Genomic DNA, 17,872 nt, shown 5'->3' with positions numbered 1-17,872 from the left:
AAATTTGACTGTTCTTGGACACTTTTTGGGTTGATTTCAATGAAAAACCCTGTGAGGTGGTAAGTTTTGAACTCTAGTCTTGTACCCTTTTGAAACCACTGATTGAATCCAGAGGTCTGAGATGTAGGTGACATGGAGAGGTGCGACCTGCAACAGATATATCTATACCCTTAGGAGCCTGGTTAGAATGTGCAAGTGCTCTGGAAGGAATAAAAACCTTCCCACTTGTGACCTCTTATGAACTGGTCAAGTGCCTCACCAGATGGCTTCACTGAAAGGGCATATGTGTGAGGCACCTTTTACAGGCAGCTTCCACTGTCCAAGCCGTTAGCCATAAGATTGTCTGCATATTAATTGGGATTAGAGCCATTCTGAATATCTGTCTCATGATGTGTTTTGGGGCACCTACACAAAAAAGAGCAGAGAATGGTTTATTTTTTTTTAGTGTAACTGGAACAAAGCATAGAATATAATTTATTTACAGTAAAACAAACTGGTCAAAATGTTCCATTTTTCTTCTATCCCATAAACAAACAATATTGCCAATACAGAACCTAGTGTTTTTGGAGGTGAGCAATCTCACTTCATCAAGACTGAGAAATATATGCACACACAATACAAAGATGTCATAGTAAAATAAAACATCTAAAGAAAGTATGTTCCTTAGAAGAAAAAAAAGCATAAAAAAAAGTATATTTTGGATACGCCATAAAACAAATATAATTAAAGTGATTCTATAGGCTTTTTTAAAATAACAATCATGTCTATATTTATCTGCTGTGTGCAGTGGTTTTGCACATAGTAGCCCAGATCCTCCTCAGGTCCCCCGCCGGCGCTCCAAACCCCTCCCTCCTGTCAGGTGCCCCCACAGCAAGCAGCTTGCTGTGGGGGCACCTGATGCTCCGTGTATCCATTCACAAACGGAGCCGTGGCTTGGGCCCACCCCTCTCTCTGCTCACTGGCTGTGATGGACTGCAGTGGGAGCCAATGGCTCCTACTTCTGTCTCAGCCAATGAGAAGAGGGAGTCCCAGGATAGCCAAGACTCCAGTGCACTTCACTGGATTGAGAGGGGGCATAGGTGAGTATTGGGGGGGGGGGGGCTGCTTAACAGAGAAGGTTTTTTTACCTTCATGCATAGAATGCATGAAGGTAAAAAACTTTGAGCCTTTTGAACCACTTTAACAATAGAACTATAGAGAAGTGTAACATGCTGCATACATAATAAAATACCATAAAACGGTATTAAAGAAATTATGTGTATATACAGGGCTTTTTTTCGGCCAAAACATATTGGCACCTCAGCACAGGTCATGGTTTTAAATCTACTGGTGCTTGGGGATAAGACTGGATCAGAAGGGGCTGCTGTCTGACTGTGTTCTACATGTCAAGTTCCTCCTATCCAGTCTCCAGCACAATGAAACTCTCCCGCTGTTGCGGTTTGCTAGGTTGCTGCTGACGTTACTGCTGGCAATCAACAATGTCATGTCACGCTGCACTTCACAAGTGCAAAGCTTGCCCCAGAAGTGGGCGGAACTTATATCTTCTGAAGTCCGCCTCTGTTCAGATCAGAGAGACTTCAGATTTGTCAACCCATACAGATCTGTGTTGCTCTTCTGGAACCTACCTCTGTTCTGCCATGCTACTGATCTTGCCTGTAGAGGGAATACAATTAAGGACACCAGGATGTTAGACTGTCCTGAAGTGACATTTCTTAGAGGTAGTTCCAGATGTGGAGAGGGGCTGAGGACCTTGATGTAATGAGGGGGACTGTAATGTTAACAGAGCTTTTGGATGTAACGGAAGGTGCCAGAAGTGAACAGGGCGCACCTTTTGTTCAGCCAGCCACTGAATACCAAAGCTTCTGATCATCTGACCAAAGTGTTTATTGCCTCAGCAGGTCTACAATTTTGTTTCTGGTGTCCTTCGACAGCTCTTTGGTCTTCACCATAGTGGAGTTTGGAGTGTGACTGTTTGAACTGGTTATCAGTATAAAAGACACCTGTCCACAACCTCAAACAGGTGCCATTGATACAGGTAATGAGTGCAGGACAGAGGAGCCTCTTAAAGAAGAAGGTACAGGTCTGTGAGAGCCAGAAATCTTGCTTGTTTGTAGAGGACCAAATATTTATTTTCCACCATAATTTTCAAATAAATTCTTTCCAAATCAGCCAATGTGATTGTCTGGATTTTTTTTCTCATTTTGTCTCTCATAGTTGAGGTCTACCTATGATGCCAATTACAGGCCTCTCTCATCTTTTTAAGTGGGAGAACTTGCACAATTGGTGGCTGACTAAATACTTTTTTGCCCCACTGTATATGCAGACATATCTGTGCCCTCCAGATTTGCATCTAGGAAATACTGGAGTACTGTGTTAACAACTCCATTTCCCCATAGCCCACAAGTTGTAAAGCAGGATAGGGTTAGCAGGTTTCATGTAACATGATCCTGAAAGCCCATACACATGTGGCCTTATCCCAAAATGGACAAGCATGGTGACAAAGCCTCTCAAAGGCCACGAATAAGTAAACAAACATAACCACAAAGTATTCATTAAACTACAAATTTGATGTAGGAATTGGAAGTAAAACAAACACAGCTTTTCTTGTCTTTAATGTATTGAAACTTTATTTTATAGGCTATCAATTTCTCATGTAAACTAAAAAGGAGGTCTACAAATATAAATTTCTATGAAAGAAACCCTGACACCATTATACAAGGTAGGAAATTAACATTCTTTCATATTCAACACTCACCGATGGTACAAAATTGTATGTTCAATTTCAAGTAAAAAAATATTTCTTTGTTGTATGTAAACAATTAATGTATGTAAAATAAACATTTTTCAACTGTATTTAAATTACTTTTGGTATTAACTATTTTAGCACTGAGTCCATCAAGCTTAAAAAATGGCTGCAAGACATTTTATTCTATAATGTATTACTCACACTTTTAAAGTGGTAGTAAAGATAAATAAAGCTTACCTGAAGGTACAAGAAATATATCCTAAACGTGCACCGTTTAGGAGATATTCACTATTTCTGCAGCTGGAGACATCACCGTCGCATGTGCACTGCGCTCTGAAAAAACGTGTGCCATCCCTTCAGAGTGTGGTGCCCTGGCAGTGGCTCCTGTGCACATGCGTGGCACCATTGTGGCTCGGCTGTTCAAAAGGCTGGAGCCCACAAACCCGGAAGGAAGACTGGGTGAAGATGGAAGCCCTGTTAGCGGTGACTGCAAGCTGCTGGAGGGCTTTATTTTAGGGTAAGCCTTTCATATTTTGCTAGTATGTGATGCATACTAGCACATTATGACATTGTCTTGCTGGGATTTTTTTTTTTTTGTCACAACTTTACTACCGATTTAAAGAAAACAAGTCAATGCATGTATGCATAAAGAGAACACAATAAAATAAGATACTCTATATAAATGTAGAGTTCCAAAAGCCACAATTAAAATAGAAAAGGGAAGCTGAAGTTGAGCTGCAGTCTTCAGGAGCTTACTGTAAAAGAAAGTGAACAAGTTAATAAGAGGAACTACTACAATTAGCAGAAAAAGCACATAACAGAGAACAAATAGTTTTTAGGTCTGCCTTGCTCTAAAACCTTTCTCTTGGTATTTATATTTATAATGGTTCCCATTATCCATAGTGTGCATTTTTTCTTTCCCCATCTTATATATTTAGATAAATACCTAGCTGATCCTGCTGTTTCTAATCTCCCTCTTCTCAGTGTCAACCAAATAGCAGCTAATTCTGTGGCTACTGCACTGGCACACAATGCGCATGCTCCAAAATATCTTTTCAATGCCTTCACTTTCTTCTGTTTGAACTGCCCCACGTGACATTTTGACCCTGATTTACTATTGTGCCTAGGCGCATTTCCGTGGGCGAACGTCTACTTTTTACTAGCGACCGTCTTTTACCCCTCTAAGAGATTTACTAAAGAGAAGAGTCAACAAGTAGACGCCAAATCGAATTTACTAACAAGACACAGATCAGGACTCAGACTCAAAAAGCAGACTTGCTAAGAGGCACGTCTAACACCATGAAAAATCACTGCAGAAACATGTTCACATTGAAATTTGCTTTGCCAAATATCAGGACTTCACTTTAACCTCCTTGGCGGTATTCCCGAGTGTAGCTCGGGGTAACATTTCAGTACCAAAAGCGGTAACCCCGAGCTACACTCGGGCTTACCATGCGGCGCTGCTCCGGCATGTGTTCTTCACTTACCTTACCCTGCGCTCCCACGATGTGTCCCCTGCAGCGTCCCCGGCCATCTCCTCCGGCCGATGCCGGCATCCGGCTTCTGTGTCCTGTCCCTGTGACGTCGGGACGTACGGGCGCCACCGCCGGCGGGAAATTTAAAAATTTTAAAAAATGTCATTTTTTTTTTTTTTTCATTTTACACTGTAAAACATTGCTGTTTCAACCTATTTCACATACATATTGTCCCTAGTGCTTTGTCCTGCGCCCTACCTGCATTTTGTCTGTTCTTTCTGCCTGGAAACTGAGAAATGTCCATGGCATCCAAAAAGTGTCCCTTTAGGTCAAAAGCGGTTTAGATCAGCTAGAGAACAGCGATAGTAAATCAGAACCACTTACAGAATTGAGTGATAATGATTCATGGGGGAAATTCGTCATCAGAAACTGAAAACGATTTTGCGACTGAGCTCAGCAATGTGCTAACTTGGCGCTCTATTTCACATTTCAGTGTTTTTGGTTTGATTATATTATTGAATTAAATTTTTTATTATTTTTATATTATTTTTATGATTATTTATTAAATTATAATTTATGATTTTGTGTTTCAAATTTTATCATACCCGGGATGTTTACTAGACTCTTGTTCGGACAGATTTCAGTGAGTTTTTCCTAAAAATTACAGCCTACAATAAAAAAAAATACATATTTCCATGCAAAAAAATGGTACCGCTTTCAGCACCAAAAATCTGAAATAATCATACCGCCAGGGAGGTTAAACAATATCTGCCATTTCCAAAAAAATGTAAAATGTGTTAAAAAGGTTTTTTTTAAGCAAGTTGACACAATGAAGAACTAGACGCTTGTGCAATGTATTTGGCCGATATAAATGCGCATGTGCAGAACACATTTTAGACGTCCTCTGTGGGCAATTGCTTTTTAGCCACTCTTCAATAGTAAATCTCAGTGTGGATTCCTCCGACAGCCGGCACTCGGTCGCGTCTACTGTGTTTAACAAACAGCACTAGGCATATCTTTATGTATTCTAATTTGATTTCCTTAGTTCTAGTGATTCTATTTTTGTTTCTTATCCTTTATAATTATTTCTGTAATGATTTTACTTATTTCGAAGGTCTAGATATTTATTTTGACAGCTGAATGTAAAAATAAAGGTCTGCAATAAAAATAAAAACCAGCGTGGGGTCTCCCCTCTCATCCATACCAAGCCCTTCAGGTCTGATATGGATATTAAGGGGTAACTCTGTGCCGAAATTAAAAAAAAAAACAAAACAGTGTGGAGTCCCCCAAAATCCATACCAGACCCTTATCAGAGCATGCAACCCGGCAGGTCAGGAAAGGGGGGGGGGGGCGAGCGCCCCCACCTCCTGAACCATACCAGGACACATGCCCTCAACATGGGGGGGGGGTGCTTTGGGGCATGTGTTGATGGGGACAAGGGCCTCTTCCCCACAACCCTGGCCGGTGGTTGTGGGGGTCTACGGGCGGGGGGGCTTATCAGAATCTGGAAGCCCCCTTTAACAAGCCCCCAGATCCCACCCCCCCCCCCCATGTGAATGAGTATGCAGTACATGGTACTGCTACTAATTCACAAAAAAGGCAAAAGTGTAGTGTAAAAAACCACAGTACAGGGTCTTTGACAAGTCCTTTAATAAAACAATGTCCTCCGAAGTAGATCCAACGACAATCATGATGTCACGGTGGCGACCCGAAAAAAGAAAAAAAAAAGAAAAACCATTCTGCACTCAACGAGGCTTACCAGCCTTATGCAGCCAGTCCCGCTGACATTTCGTATACAGGTAAGGGGTGGGGCCAGCCAGGGACATCATCGGAGTGTTCCCACCCCATGTGACATCAGTGATCACATGCTTGATGTCCCCAGCTGGCCCCACCCCTTACCTATATAAGAAATGTCAGCGAGACTGGCTGCATAAGGCTGGTAAGCCTCGTCGAGTGCGGAACGGTTTTTCTTTTTTTCTTCTTTTTTCGGGTCGCCACCGTGTCATCATGATTGAGTACTGCATACTCATTCACGTGGGGGGGGGGTGGGATCTGGGGGCCTTCCAGATTCTGATAAGCCCCCCTCCCGCAGACCCCCACAACCACAGGCCAGGGTTGTGGGGAAGAGGCTCTTGTCCCCACCAACATGGGGACAAGGTGCTTCGGGGGGGAGCCCCCCTGCCCCAAAGCACCCCCCCATGTTGAGGGCATGTGGCCTGGTATGGTTCAGGAGGGGGGGCTGGGGGCGCTCGCTCATCCCCCCCCCCTTTCCTGACCTGCCGGGCTGCATGCTCAGATAAGGGTCTGGTATGGATTTTAGGGGGGACTCCACGCCATTGTTTTTTAAATTTTGGCGTGGAGTTACCCCTTAATATCCATACCAGTCCCGAAGGGGACCCCACGCAGTTTTTATAATTATTTATTTAATTCACGGAAATTATTTAAAATTCAGCTGTCAGTGGGGAACCCTGCTGACAGCTGAAACATTACTTCTGTCCCTGCAGAGAGCTCCGCTATTATATTTGACAGTAAAAAGTATAGAGGTTGCAACATTGTATCTATTCTTATCCATTTCGGATATAGATGTTTTTATTCGGATACAAATAGATACAATGTTGCAACCTCTATACTTTTTAATGTCAAATAAAATAGAGCAGGGACAGAAGTAATTACTTCGCTATTATATTTGCCGGCCGTAGACGGGGGCGAAAATCGGCCGATTATTTTTACCATTGGTGGTAACGTCGGCCGATTGAACAACCGATTTTTAGTTTTTTAAAAAAAAACAAAAAACGCCACTTTTCGCCCCATCTATGGCCTGCATTTTTCTTTTTCTTATTCGTTTTCTTGTTCTTTTTCATTTTCTTCTTTTTCCTGCAGGTCACGGCTCATGCGCAGATTTTTTATCGGTAAAAAAAAAAATCGGCCGATTTGCCGATCATTGCAGCGAAAATCGTCCGATCTGCAAAATCGGACGATTTTTAACCAAATTTACTGAAAAAAAAGTGCCAAGATGCCAAAAAATGGCCGACCAATTAACCCACTAACGGCCCAAAAATCAGCCGATTTTTTTTTCCAGACGCTTTTAGACCCATCTAAAGCAGGCCACAGATAGGTCTAAAATCGGCTGATTTTTCAGCTGAAAAAAAAATCGGCCAATTTGCGGGCCGTTAGTGGGTTAATTGGTCGGCCGTTTTTCGGGATTTTGGCACTTTTTTTATCAGTAAATTTGGAAAAAAAAAAATCGGCCGATTATTGCCGTGAAAATTGGCCGATCAGAAAAATCGGCCGATTCTTTTCCAAATTTACGATAAACAAAATGTGCCAAAATCCCGAAAAATGGCTGACCAATTATCCCACTAACGGAAGAGGCCCTAGTCTCCATCAACATGAAGGTGCTTGGGGGGGGAGCCCCCCCTGCCCCAAAGCACTCCCCCATGTTGAGGGCATGTGGCCTGGTATGATTCGGGGGGAGGCGCTCGCTCGCCCCCCCCCCCCTTTCCTGACCTGCCGGGCTGCATGCTCGGATAAGGGTCTGGCATGGATCTTGGGGGGGAACCCCCCGCTGTTTTTTTTATTTAATTTTGGCGTGCAGTTACTCCTTAATATCCATTCCAGACCCGAAGGGCTTGGCGTGAATGGGAGGGGGGACCCCACGCCGTTTTTTTTTTACATTTTGGTGTGGAGTTACCCCTTAAAGATACATACCAGACCCGAAGGGCTTGGTGTGGATGGGAGGAGGGGACACCATGCCAGTTTTTGTTTACATTTTGGTGTGGAGTTACCCCTTAAGATACATACCAGACCCGAAGGGCTTGGTATGGATGGGAGGGGGGACCCCATGCTGTTTTTTATTTACTATGATGCTGGTTTTTAAATGTAATTTTCCCTTTTTTTTATCTTTACCATAATTCAGAAATTTCAGCTGTCACTTCCCCCAGCTAATAGAGAAAGTTTTCTTGGAATTTATATCCCTAAAGGAAACAATATTTACTTTAAGTTTAATAAAAGATACAAAGTTTTCTGTAACTTTGGGGAAAGTGACTTCTAAGCTTGTGAACTATAGTGAAGAAAAAAAAGGCTGGCATTTGCATTTGAAAATCAGCGCCGACATACATTTTGTATTGCGAAAAAAAATTATTAACAATTGTGTAAACCGAGGCATTATGTTCAATGGATTTTCATTCGTAAACCGAAAATTAAGTTAACCGAGGTGTTGGTAAACTGAGGTACGCCTGTATTAGTATTGTAATCCTTTGTATTGGGATACATAGAACCAACATACATCTAAACTGGCAACATAGCACAACATTTGTGTCACATTTGAGATATCTGGCTAGTTACACTGACCTTGCCCAGGGACTTAGGGTTGATTCACACCACAGAAATACAGGCAGGATTAGTGTTCAACAGCTCCGTGGATTAGTGGTTAGCACTGCTGCCTCACGCTTGGTTTGAATCCCAACCAAGGTAATGAATTTGCATGATCTCTGTGTGTATACCCTAACATACATGTGCTGGTGGCAGTATCTTTGCTTTCTGCCTAAATGATCCCTAGAATGTGAATTAGAATGAGGCCTTGTCTGTTCAAACACCTTTAAAGTTGCACCTTATGTGAATGTCAAATGATGGGATGAGATAAGGGCCTGTACTAATGATTTATTTGATAATGCTGATTTGCACTCCACCCCCTTTTGGGAAAGTTTGCCAAACCATGAGAAGAGTGAGCGAGAGAGAGAAAAGGATTAAAAAAAAAAAAAATTAAAATAATGGCATGGAGTCCCCCCTCCCCCAAATCCATAACAGACCCTTATCCGAGCATGCAGATACCGCATGCCTTCAAAGATTTACTTCCTTTGTTGAATTGCCTGCTTGGTTCACACTAGATGCAATTTTAAATTGTGCTTTTTGTTGGCAATTTCACCGTATTTTCTGTAGATTTACCAATGAGTTATTGCGTTTTCAATTGTGTTTTGCATTGCGATTTCTATTGTAGTCTATATGTGCAATCGCTACAAAATGCTAAAAAAGTTAGACAAGAACTACTATTGAAATTGTGCTGCAGCAAATCGCTTACGTTAAGACACTCACATCCACATTCATTAGATCGGATATCAGGTACAATTTCAATTCCCAAATCACACCTGAAATTGTGCACCCTGGATGCGACTTGGCATGCGATTTGCATTACATGTAACTTGCAAATCGTATGCCAAGTCGCACCCTATTGTCTGCTATTATAGCAGTCACATGGGTGCGTTTCTGACACTGATTTCTAAAGTAGTACATGTACTACTTTTGTGGCAATTTGCATAGATATCTGTGTCAGATGTCTTGCAAATCGCAAGGAAATCAGCTCAGCATCTTCACTGTACATCGCACAATTTCTAAATCGGCTTTGATGTGACCGGGGTGTAAGGCCCTTTTATTTTTGATTTCCTGAGTATTTTTCCGATTTATGGGAAATGCCGCATACTAGCAAAAGTGAATTGACATTTTCAGTATTGCATGCGAGATGTGGTCATGTGACTGCCTTAACTCATGCGATAATCTGGAGTGAACTGTGCCCATAGGGCCAAGAAATATTGCCAATAGGGTTCCCTTTCACATCCCTGTTCAATGTTCTGTTGTATGCTGCACAGGTACACTTCACTGTGGCTTTCTGACTCTGATTTGTGGGGCCTGTATACCAAGGGTTAATGCAGGTGGGAAGAGAATTAATCAGGTTCAAACACTTTCTCTGACCAAATGAATGACAGTGGTGGGTGTGGCCTACCTTATATAAAGAGATGCAGTAGTGGCTGATTTTTGCCTCCTACAGGCCACATTATTTTCTGCAAGTCCTTGTCTGTGGTGGTTTGGGGGAGGAAGAGATATTGTGGTGAATTGCCCCAGGCCACACTCACCCTGTGTTTGGATGTGGGCTGTAAATGTTTTGCATGTTCTTCCTTCTAAGGTGTGTTTGTGTGTTATTGTACAATGATTGTGTGTTTATTATCTTTGCATTGTAATCTTAACACATGTCCATTGCTCTGCTCTTCCAAGTTTTCTTTAGTTAGAATGAAATGCAGTTTTCAGACAAACATGATGAAAAATGTATGTGTGGGGGATTTGGGGAGGTGGGGGGTGTTTTATTTTGGCATGTATTTATTTTTATATTGATATTTTGATCTGCAGCTTGTTTTGTGGATAAGCCTAAGTGATTCATATTAACCATTTGTTTCCTGCTGTAACCTGTGAAAGCATAGTTTATAAGAAGTATAATCTTTTAGATTGTAAGCTTTTATGAGCAGGACCGTTCTATTTTAGCAACATCAATCCTGCTTTTTTTTTTTCACTAAGATATTGAATGTACCTACTTGTTGTTGCTGTCCAAATAAATGTGGAATGTGTATTTTATCAATAAACATTTGGACTATGTATTTTTTGGGGGGGATTATTTCATGTTCTAGTTGAATGTAGCACAGTGGCTAAATGGTTAGCACTTCCACCTGGCAGTACTAGGGTCGTTGGTTCAAATCCCAACCATGGCACCTCCTGCCTGGAGTTTGCATTTTCTCCCTGCGCCTGTGTGTTTCCTCCGGGTACGCCGATTTCCTCCCACACTCTAAAGACATGCTGGTAGGTTAATTGGATCCTGTCAAAATTGGCCCTAGTATATGTATGAATGTAAGTTAGGGACCTTAGATAGTACGCCCCTTGAGGGTTAGGGACTGATGTGAATTTACCACATATATGTAAAGCGCTGCGTAAATTGACAGCGCTATATGCAAGTATCTCCAAACTAACAAACCAAAAGCCCCCTATTGCACCACAAGACCATGTTATGTACCAATGAATAGGTTGTGTTCAATGTGCAGCTAGCTATTCTTTTTCTACAATCCTCTTAACAGTAATAAATTGGGCCCCCCAATTTGTTGACCTTGGTTCTTACCGGCAAATATATATTCGCCAATGTCATATACACAGTAAAGCTGCAAGCATACATTCACCAATGCCAAATCCACAATAGAACTGCAAACATATATTTGCGAATGTCATTGTCAGGGCTCCGGTTATGACCAGAGGTGTGTGGACTGACACAGGGAAACGCAGGCTTCAGATATAGTATAAACAATATAATTTAAGACTAAACAATACATAAACGCAGTGCAAGACTAAACATAAACACAGTGCAAACAAACCAAACCCCCCAACAGATAACAAAAGAATAATAAGCGTAGTTGGGCAGGCCGGGTCGGTAGCAAACGGGCAGGCAAGGTACAAAGGAGCAGGCAGAGCGTAGTCAGACGGGCCGGGTCAGGAACAATCAGGCAGACAAGGTACCAAAGGAGCAGACTGATGAGTGGTCAGGAATAGCAGAGGTCAGGACAGGCGGAGTTCAATCAGAGTCAGGGATCAAGCAGGATCAGACAGGAAGCAGACAGGATGCAGGTACAGGGGCTCTTGGGAAACATACACCAAGGCCCTGATTGCAAGTCTGGCCATTCCTTATATGCGCCTCCTGCAATCAGCCTCAGGTGTTTTGGCTGACTGCAGGAGTGAGCCTCTGGTTGCTGAGAGCACCCGCTGGCCAGTCCTAGTACTGCAACCCACAAGGCAGGTGAGTCCCACCACTATTGGCGAGTCCATTCCTGACAGTACCCCCCCCTCAAGGAGCGGCCTCAGGACGCTCCAAACCATCCTAAATGGGCAAAATGTTCCACCGCCCGGATCCGGTAATTGGCGGGATATCAAGGACTGGTACATCAGGCTGGGCACCGGACCGAGGCACATCAGGCTGGGCACCGCACCGAGGCACATCAGGCTGGGCACCGCACCGAGGCACATCAGGCTGGGCACCGCACCGAGGCACATCAGGCTGGGCACTGCACCGAGGCACATCAGGCTGGGCACCGGGCCACCAGGCGGAGCAGCGGGCACCGGGCCACCAGGCGGAGCAGCGGGCACCGGGCCACCAGGCGGAGCAGCGGGCTCCGAGTCATCTGGCAAGACTGCGGGCGCCGGGTCATCTGGCAAGACTGCGGGCACCGAGTCATCTGGCAAGACTGCGGGCGCCGAGTCATCTGGCAAGACTGCGGGCGCCGAGTCATCTGGCAAGACTGCGGGCGCCGAGTCATCTGGCAAGACAGCAGGCACAGAGTCATCTGTCAAAACAGCGGGCACCGAGTCATCTGGCAAAACAGCAGGCACCGAGTCATCTGGCAAAACAGCAGGCACCGAGTCATCTGGCAAGACAGCGGGCACCGAGTCATCTGGCAAGACAGCGGGCACCGAGTCATCTGGCAAAACAGCGGGCACCGGGTCATCTGGCAAGACAGCAGGCACCGGGTCATCTGGCAAGACAGCAGGCACCGGGTCATCTGGCAAGACAGCAGGCACCGGGTCATCTGGCATCAGGTCATCTGGCTCGACAGCGGGTACCGGGTCATCAGGCATTGGATCGTCTGGTTCGACAGCGGGTACCGGGTCATCTGGCTTGACAGCGGGCACCAGGTCATCTGGCTCGATCAGTTCAACAGGCTGGGTAGGAACATCAGGCTATGTAGAACTATCAGGCTGGGTAGAACCATTAGGCTGGGTAGAACCATTAGGCTGGGTAGAACCATTAGGCTGGGTAGAACCATTAGGTTGGGTAGCGTACACTGGGTCATCAGGCTGAATTGCGGGTGCCGTGGCACCAGGCTGAACCACGGAAGGGGGGTTCTCAGACGGCAGGCTGACCGGTTTGGATACTGGCAGGATGGTACTGGTTGGAAAGAATTTTCGCTTTCTCCTGGTTTTAGTTACTGGAGCACAGGAAGTAAGTGCAGGTTTGTAAGTGGATAGAGCAGCTGTAGGCAGAGAAGAGCTGAGGGATGGAACAAAGGAGGGAGCAGTTACTACAGAGGACTTCTTTACAGGGTTAAAGAAAGCATAGGTGCAGCGAGTGGGAGCAGGGGACTGATATGTGGTAGTTAGCATAGTATACTGGGCAGTCACTGGGGGTGCTGTCGGGGATGCAGGAAGAGTGCCTTGAGCAGAGGAATGATGTTGCAAGCTGACTTAGGCTGGGTGCAACAAGTCTGACCATGTCTGCAGTATGGGTTGAACAAAGCTCAGCTTTCACAAAGCCTGTCTGGTCAAAGACTGCACTGCGTTTATACAGTCTCTTAGTACCTGTTGTGAACATGCAGAATAACGTTCCAGAAAGTAATCCACATCATCCTCCAATAACCATACCAGGGACTCTACCTGGTCGGCACTAAATGGCGGCAAAAATTTATTCCTGCTTTCGGGGGTACCAGATGAAACCAACTCTGCACAAACCTGAATCAATGGTTGCACCTCAGAGAACTCTGTGCCCTGATCTACTAGGCAATGAGCGATCCTTATGCACTCTAGTAGTTGATCCCTGGTATACTCCTTCAGAGTCTGAAAGGCATAATCTCTGTCATCAAACACTAGCAGAGACAAGTACACCACCTCATCAAGATTCATCCTTCCCAGCAACAAAAAGCCAAGATGGCTTCCCTGTGCAGCCACTTCTGGTCAGGATTGGCCTTGGTGTAATGTCAGGGCTCCGGGTATGACCAGAGGTGTGTGGACTGACACAGGGAAACGCAGGCTTCAGATATAGTATAAACAATATAATTTAAGACTAAACAATACATAAACGCAGTGCAAGACTCAACATAAACACAGTGCAAACAAACCAAACCCCCCAACAGATAACAAAAGAACAATACAAAGCGTAGTCGGGCAGGCCGGGTCAGTAGCAAACGGGCAGGCAAGGTACAAAGGAGCAGGCAGAGCGTAGTCAGACGGGCCGGGTCAGGAACAATCAGGCAGACAAGGTACCAAAGTAGCAGACTGGAGAGTGGTCAGGAATAGCAGAGGTCAGGACAGGCGGAGTTCAATCAGAGTCAGGGATCAAGCAGGATCAGACAGGATGCAGGTACAAGGGCTCTTGGGAAACATACACCAAGGCCCTGATTGCAAGTCTGGCCATTCCTTATATGCACCTCCTGCAATCAGCCTCAGGTGTTTTGGCTGACTGCAGGAGTGAGCCTCTGGTTGCTGAGAGCACCCGCTGGCCAGTCCTGGTACTGCAACCCACAAGGCAGGTGAGTCCCACCACTATTGGCGAGTCCATTCCTGACAGTCATATACACAATGGAGCCGCATGTAAAATTGCTATGGTGCACAAATAAACGCCAAGACGGCTGTTGGAGGAGGCACTAGAGCAGCTGTCATACCGGAAATACGCCATGACGTTTGCGGAAGGACGTTTGCACACACCCGGAAGTGGTAGTGGGGAGTGTTAGTGGATGGGAGTGTAGTTAGGAGAGTTTAGTGGTAATTTGCAAGTCTATTTTTGAGCTTTGTGAATTGTTCTTTTGTGGAATTCCAGACTACATCTGGACATGGCGAGATTGTCTATTTTTGAGCTTTGTGAATTGTTCTTTTGTGGAATTCCAGACTACATCTGGACATGGCGAGATTGCTATTCTCCACCAAGGAGCTGATCCTCATTTGCCGGGGTACCATTACTAATAATTATTGTATTTTCAGTTGAAAACATGTCCAATTCCTAGATCCATTGAGGTACATAGAGGTTCAAGGTTCTTCCTAACTATACAGGTGGCACAGACACAAGCATACACTCAGGGCCACTGTTAGATATCACGGGGCCCCGTACAGCATACCTGACAGCCCCCCACCGGCAGAGAAAATATCCAAATTATATTTATGGTAAAAACACACTAAAAACATTATTAATGGACATAATCCCAACCATATTCCTGTGAAATCTAAATGATAAAACTGTACTGAGTTCATAAATAAAGCTGTGTGTGTAATTGAGGTCTTGGGGCTCATTCACATGGGTGCTGTGGCCTGTAGAGTGGGAATCAGTGGTTTGTTTTTGTGGATATCGCCGTTTGCAGGCAACCTATGTTACACTATGGAAATGCTGCAGGTCATAATTTGACAAGCATATGGGTGCAGGTGTACAGCCCTGAACACAGACCGTGAGCATTCAGGGCCACTTCCCCACGCCTTCACACTTGTCAGATTAAAACCTGTGTTCATACAGCTGCTGTGTCCCCATAGACGTGTGTAGGTGCAATTACGTTTTCATCATGGTACCTGCGCACATCTGCAAAGGGCATAGCATTTCTTTGCTGTGCTGGAAAATGTGTGTTCTTGCATGCGTTTCTGCACCACCAATGGTGTGAACAAGTCCAAAGGGCCAGTTTACACTATAGAAACAGTCTAGATGTGTTCCTGATGCGTTTTTGCATGCCCTTTTGACATGCATGTTTAGTGTGTTCCAGTACATTTTGGATGCGTTTTGGACACGTTGCATTGCATTTTTGTATGCCTTCCGGTTAGTTTTACTTTCTTTTTATTCAATATAATTAGGGACATGTGCGTTTTAGTACATTCAAGGGTGTTTCAACACATTCCAGTACAGTTCTGTGCATAAACAATGCAACGTGGTCAACTTTGTTTACAGCACCTGCAATACACTGAAAATGCAAGTGCTGATGTGAATTATGACATTGACAACCATATAACCTGACAAGTGGATGAATGTTACCTGCGTCCTGTTCTTTTGCCAATTAGGAAATGTGCACGTTTCATGCTGTGTATATTTCATTGTAACGTTTTTTATCTTCTTTTAAACCTGTCTCCTTATACAACTTGACCCCCTCCCTCCCCCACCCCATCATCACCTGTCCCATATGCAAATCTATGGATCACCGCCCCACTCTTTTTAACTATTTACTGATCAAGTGAATGTGTCTCATTTTCTATCAGCTACAGCTCAGATCTCACATTATTATACGATTGCTGATTGTATATCACCACTAGTCTGATTGAATTCACAATCCCTGGTCAGTCCCATTCCCTTACCTCTAATAATCTTTAGGACCAGTTCACACTACATGTGTTTCAGTTGCTTTTTCGGCATCACAAACGCACAGAAAGAAGGTTATATGGTTGTCAATGTCAAAGTTTACATCAGCGCTTGCATTTTCAGTGCATTGCAGGTGCTGTAAACAAAGTTGACCACGCTGCATTGTTTCTGCACAGAACTGTACTGGAACACATTGAAACGTCCTTGAATGTACTAAAACGCACATGTCCCTAATTAAATTGAATAAAAAGAAAGTAGAAAAAACTAACTGGAAGGGATACAAAAATGCAATGCAACGTGTCCAAAACGCATCCAAAATGTACTGGAACACACTAAAACATGCATGCCAAAAGGGCATGCAAAAACGCATCAGGAACACATCTAGACTGTTTCTATAGTGTGAACTGGCCCTTAAGACTTGTTCACATCATTGGTGGTGCAGAAACGCATGCAAGAACACACATTTTCCAGCACAGCAAAGAATTGCAATGCCCTTTGCAGATGTGCATGGTTAGGCGCAACACACTTTTAAAATAATATGCCTGCAGTATTTTTGCATGTTCCCACACATTAGGCAGGCCATTGAAATTAACGAGCGTAGGAACAAAAAAAAAGTAAAAAATGCCCCATTCACACAGGTCCTCTGGCCTGTACAGCATGAATGAGTGGGTTGTTTATGTGGCTAGAGCCACCTGTTACACTATGGGGACACAGCAGCTGTATGAACACAGGTTTTAATCTGACAGATGTGAAGGCGTGGGGAAGTGGCCCTGAATGCTCACGGTCTGTACACCTGCACCCATATGCTTGTCAAATTATGACCTGCAGCAATTCCATAGTGTAACATAGGTTGCCTGCAAACGGCGATAGCCACAAAAACAAACCACTGATTCCCACTCTACAGGCCACAGCACCATGAGCCCCAAAACCTCAATTACACACACAGCTTTATTTATGAACTCAGTACAGTTGTATCATTTAGATTTCACAGGAATATGGTTGGGATTATGTCCATTAATAATGTTTTTAGTGTATTTTTACCATAAATATAATTTGGATATTTTCTCTGGCGGTGGGGGGCTGTCAGGTATGCTGTACGGGGCCCCATGATATCTAACAGTGGCCCTGGATGTATGCTTGTGTCTGTGCCACCTGTATAGTTAGGAAGAACCTTGAACCTCTGCTATGTACCTCAATGGATCTAGTAATTGGACATGTTTTCAACTGAAAGTACAACAATTATTAGTAATGTTTCCCCAGCAAATCAGGATCAGCTCCTTGGTGGAGAACAGCGATCTCGCCATGTCTAGATGTGGTCTGGAATTCCATAAAAGAACAATTCACAAAACTAAAAAATAGACTTGCAAATTACCACTAAACTCTCCTAACTACACTCCCATCCACTCACACTTCCGGATGTGTGCAAACGTCCTTCCGCAAACGCCATGACGTATTTCCGGTATGACAGCTGCTCTAGCGCCTCCTCCAACAGCCGTCTTGGCGTTTATTTGTGCACCAAAGCAATTTTACATGCGGCTCCATTGTGTATACGACATTCGCAAATATATGTTTGCAGTTCTATTGTAGATTTGGCATTGGTAAATGTATACTTGCAGCTATACTGTGTATATGAGATTGGCGAATATATATTTGCCAGTAAAGGCCCAAAGTCAACATAAATTGGGGGCCCAATTTATTACGGTTAAGAGGATTGTAGAAAAAGAATAGCTAGCTGCACATTGAACA

General features: G+C 44.1%; 1 long non-coding RNA gene across 1 annotated transcript in view; it reads right to left on the bottom strand.

Annotated features, from left to right (window-relative positions):
• Positions 1-2,599: 2,599 nt before the first annotated feature.
• LOC149441554 (uncharacterized) overlaps positions 2,600-17,872 on the bottom strand; it is a 34,697-nt gene continuing 19,424 nt past the window's right edge. The window contains exon 2 of the long non-coding RNA XR_016307328.1: positions 2,600-3,501. This is a non-coding gene — a long non-coding RNA (uncharacterized LOC149441554). The remainder of the gene's footprint in view (positions 3,502-17,872) is intronic.

The sequence above is a fragment of the Staurois parvus genome, unplaced genomic scaffold (genome assembly GCF_062004578.1).
Source record: "Staurois parvus isolate SC_StPar_1 unplaced genomic scaffold, SC_StPar_1.0 ptg000975l, whole genome shotgun sequence".
Classification (NCBI taxonomy): Eukaryota; Metazoa; Chordata; class Amphibia; order Anura; family Ranidae; genus Staurois; species Staurois parvus.
The sequence above is the reverse complement of the archived record's forward strand: the minus strand, read 5'-3'. Positions and strand labels throughout refer to the sequence as shown.